The sequence below is a fragment of the Camelina sativa genome, chromosome 14 (assembly GCF_030686135.1).
Source record: "Camelina sativa cultivar CO46 ecotype springtype chromosome 14, ASM3068613v1".
Taxonomy (NCBI): domain Eukaryota; kingdom Viridiplantae; phylum Streptophyta; class Magnoliopsida; order Brassicales; family Brassicaceae; genus Camelina; species Camelina sativa.
Genome location: NC_141893.1, coordinates 31,693,815 through 31,698,461, shown reverse-complemented (window position 1 = coordinate 31,698,461; position 4,647 = coordinate 31,693,815). Strand labels below are relative to the sequence as shown.

The following is a 4,647-nucleotide window of genomic DNA, read 5'->3' as shown; positions in this document are numbered from 1 at the left end:
CGACCGATGCCTCCACATGGCATCGACCGATGTTCCTAGGTCAAACGCGCCGTCCTCGCATTGCATCGACCGACGCACATGCCGAGTATCGTTTTCCCCGAAGCTTCTCACCGGATCTTCGTTCCTACAATCACAAAACTCGATCCCAAGCCACAAGAAAGCTTCCCAACGTCCCAAATAATATTCTAACAAGCCAAACAACACAAAAACAAGCAGATCAGAGAAATCTCCTGCTTAGGTAAGTCATGGTCATGCACTTACCTTTGCCACAGACGAATCTGAACCTTAAACAAGAAAAGAACACTTCCAGGAAGCTCCTATGACAATCGCAGCTACAAATATCTACAGGAACAGCTTCCAATCTCCCAAAATCCTCAAGAACACTCAAGAACACTTTTTCTCTTTACTTTCTCTCAAAAGTGGCCAAACTCGACTAATGAGACAGAAACTCGAGTTAAAGATTTTTCCCTAACCCAAAACGCAGCGTTTAACTAAAAACTCGTCCACGAAAACTGAGTACGCATCAACCAATGCATCCCCTAAACTGGGATTTCGGTTCGCGGATGTTACAACATCGATGCGGCTGTAAAGATTGTATGTTATGTTTCTTCTTTTTATATTACTTTATAAATTGGAGTTAATGAAGTGGGTGTTGTATATTAATTTGGTATTTGTTTACAGAAAGACATCAGAGATAAACAGTGAAGGTATTCAGGATTCAGCTACAACGAATCCAAAGGAAGATATGCTTACACAGATTTTGGGACCTAATAATCCAGGAATACTACGCGCAACGGGTAGAGGCATGAGCTTAACCAAACTGGCTTGTTTCCAAGTCAACAACAACTCTATGGCTGCTATGGAAGAAAATCAGATTCAAATGGAGAATAAAATTCATGAGTTAGAGCAAATTATTGAAAAATTTCATAACCAGGTTAGTCTACTGAATACAAATTGTATTACTGATAATAATACTTACTAACTTATATTAATTGAATGATATGTTTCCGAAATTGCAGAGACAAGAGGTTGATGTCGGTGAAAACTCTATACATAAGAGTGTAAATACCAGATCACTTCCTAAGTGTTATTTGGTTGATTGGACTTCTTCTGATGAGAATGTTGTTGAGGGCCGTGTTGTTTCTTATGATGTTGATGAATTAGTACATGGGATTCCTTTAGGACCTCATGTCGTGAAGGTTTTAATTGAATCAACTTTAAAACCAGACGCATTTCTATGGAGACATGTACCTGATATGTCTACTATTGAGGATGTAGTTGGAGAAATGATTGCATGGGATGCCGATTTATGTATTGTTCCAGCTGAAGGCGCCATTGCAGAAAACATTGCACCTAAGGTTAAGTGTGTTTTATTGATTGTTTGTTGTATGTAGATTATACTTTGTTAAATAACCTTCTATCTGTTTTGCACCTTTGTTCCGCAAAGTCCTGTCACAAGTTCAAAGAACAAATGCAAACTCATGGATTATGATAGGAATGATGAAGTGATCGTTGAAGGCAGATGGCAGTCTCGAGAACCTAAAGCATTGGTAAATGGACTTCCTCTTGGTCCCAATGCAATCAAAGTTTCTGTCGATGCGGTAGTTAACCCAAAGGCATATCTATGGAGGCCTACAGTGGACATGAGAACTTTGTAGGATTCTTTGAACTGTTTTGTAGCATGGCCTGCAAATAGAGTTGTGTTGGAGACAACTCATGAAGCCCATGTTCGTCAACCATCTCCATCTAATGAGAAGTCTCCTGTAAGCTCTAAATCTCCTCATATTCAAGTATCTTCGGGTAACTCGGCAAGTCCAACTTCTCAGAATGACAAGTCTCCAGTAACTCCAAAAGCTCCTTTGAAGAAACCTTCAACCAAATCAAAACATACTCTGATATAGGCATCTCCTCGTCGAAAATCACATGTACTTGATTTTAATAACTTACATATAGTTTACTGGGCTGTGGATAAAATTTACATAATTGGTTGTGGTTGTTCCTGTTGAGTTATGTCTTTATTTTTGGCTGGTTGTTCTTGAAGCGTCTCGTCTTCAAAGCAAATTCAAAATGCAAGTTGATGGATATATCCGGGAGGAAGCTTGTTGTTGTTGAAGGACGGTGGTCATCTAACAATCCTGAGCAAGTTGTACATCACGTTCTTTTGGGGCCTAATACTTGTCGAGTATGGTTTGATGTTGTGATTGTTAAAGATGTTGCAGTTTGGAGGCAAGCTTCTGAAATCGAGTATATGGAAGATGCACTTGGAACTTCTATTGCCTGGCCAGAAGATAAAATAGTAATGGTTAGTATATACTTTTAATTTTACATGTGTGCAAAATAGGTTGACAACAACTGACGGCTAACTTATTCTGTTTTTCAAGAATGACAACAGCTGACGTTATAGATGGGAGAATTTGTTTCTAAGTTTTGGAGGCAATCTCGAAATCTTCTCTTTTACCTCCTTTTTTCAATCAATTGTAAAAGTATGTAAATATTGATTGAATTTAATTGCTTTCTTTTGATAAATAAAAAACCGAAACTAAAGGAATCATATTTATCAGTGTAGAAACGATTTCAATGGAAGCTAAAGGAATCATATGTGGTCTCCTAGCAAAGAACGTTATACCGAAACTCAGACAACAAGGTGAGCAAAATCAAGGAAGTGATGCGGATGATGATGTGAAAGAGATAACAAGGCTTGAGTACAGATGATCTCTCCCTCACCTAGGCTACTTAATACGCATCGAGGAAGACGAAGAAGACATTGATCCGCTGTACAAGAGATGTTTCCGAAACATCCAAAACAAACGCCCAAAAGTAGAAGGGTCCTCAGGAGCTGAGAACGCTCCTTGAAGATTGTAATCTTAGAGTTCATTGTCTTTGCTATGTTTAAACTTTGTTAACTTTTAATATTTATGTTTAGACTTTGTTAACTTTTGATATTTTCTGATTTCATTGTCTTTCATCAATTAAAGCAAATTATATTTTATACAATGATTCAAATAATATACTATATATGATGTAATTCAATATGTATTCAATATAGATCTACTTAAATACCATTGCGAGCTATACAACATTTTCTAAGTGCCATAATAAATATAAACATGTTACAAAAAAAATCCATAACAACGTATATCATAGCATGAAAACAAAGATAGAAAACAACATTCACCGGCATTTTCCATACACTGTTATAAACGATGATATAGCAACTAACAATACAAAATAGCAGAATAAAGTTGCTATACAAATACTTTTCTATAGCTTACATTTTGTGCTGCTATAGGGTTAAATTCAAAAACCATAGTCACGAGACAATATCCAACAGCACGTTAAATGTGTCATTATAATATATGAAATAGCACAAAAAGTATGCCATTTAAACAAATAAAATAGCACCGAAAATGTGCTAGAAGAAAGTGTAAAATAGCAGACAAGTAACGCTATAATAGATCAATATTTTATAGCGTACTAAAAAATGCTATAATATGTGAGGGGGCTATTATAGCTCCTTATGTCCTAGCATTTATGAAAGCGCTACCAAATTCCTATAGTAGCGTTTTTGGTGTGCTTGTAATGTCAATATTTCTTGTATTGATTGGAGTTAGTTTGATATGTCTTCCGCTGTGTATGTTGGGTTATTATTGGTTTATTGGTGGGATTGTAATTAAATATTATGTGGTATTTAATTATATTATTATTAATAAAAATGGGTCAGGTCATTTCAAATGTGACCCAACAATCTCATTTCCCTCTGACAGAAACTGCACTTACTTAACTTACCAAACAACTTCTGCTCCCGCAGCTTCTCTAAAACAACCAAGTAGCACCCCTCAACTGATCCAACAGCTCATCAATCCTCGGGAGGGGGGTATTTGTTCTTCATAGTAACCTGGTTCAAACCCCGATAGTCGATACACAAGCGGAAACTTTTGTCCTTCTTCTTAACAAACAACATCGGTGCTACCCACGGTGAACAACAAGGATGAATGAAACCCTCACTCAAAAAATCATCCAGCTGCATCTTCAGCTATGCCATATCTACTAGAGTCATCCTGTAAGGCGCCTTGGACAACGGCTTTGTCCCTGGTTCCAGTTCAATTGTGAAGGGATCAGACCAAGATGGTGGTAACCCCTGCAATGACACATTCTCGAACTCCTCTACCACACGGATGCCTCCCACTGTAGACTGCCCCTGATGGAAGCACGGAACGTTTTGATGACTCGGATGGATGAATTCGGTGGAATGAGTCCTGGAAAACAGCGGGAAACTAGTGGAATCCCTCGGACCAAAGTTTAGCGAATGGAAGAGGAACAGAAACGGCCCACGGAAACGCCGAACGGCTAGAGGATCAAGTAAGACACTCGACCTTGATCCCCTAGAGAGGAATCGATTTGACAAAGAACCGTCTTGTGAGGTTCGTTCGAACGGATAGAGAGATGGACGGTAGGAACCCGACAGAACCACAAGCAGATGGATTCTCATGCATTTGGCTAGAAGGGTTAAATCCCGGATTGATACCTCTAAGGTTTATCTTAGCTAAGTCCTAGACTTGTGCGAAAGAGAGAAGTGAGACAAGAAACTGATATATCATGGTTTTTACATTTAGCATCATCTAGCTCTTGTTTAGACTTTCTTGGATT

At 38.2% G+C, this 4,647-nt stretch overlaps 1 pseudogene; it reads left to right on the top strand.

Moving 5' to 3' along the window:
- Positions 1-802: 802 nt before the first annotated feature.
- LOC147928881 (uncharacterized) lies at positions 803-2,712 on the top strand (annotated as a pseudogene).
- The last annotated feature ends 1,935 nt before the right edge of the window (positions 2,713-4,647 follow it).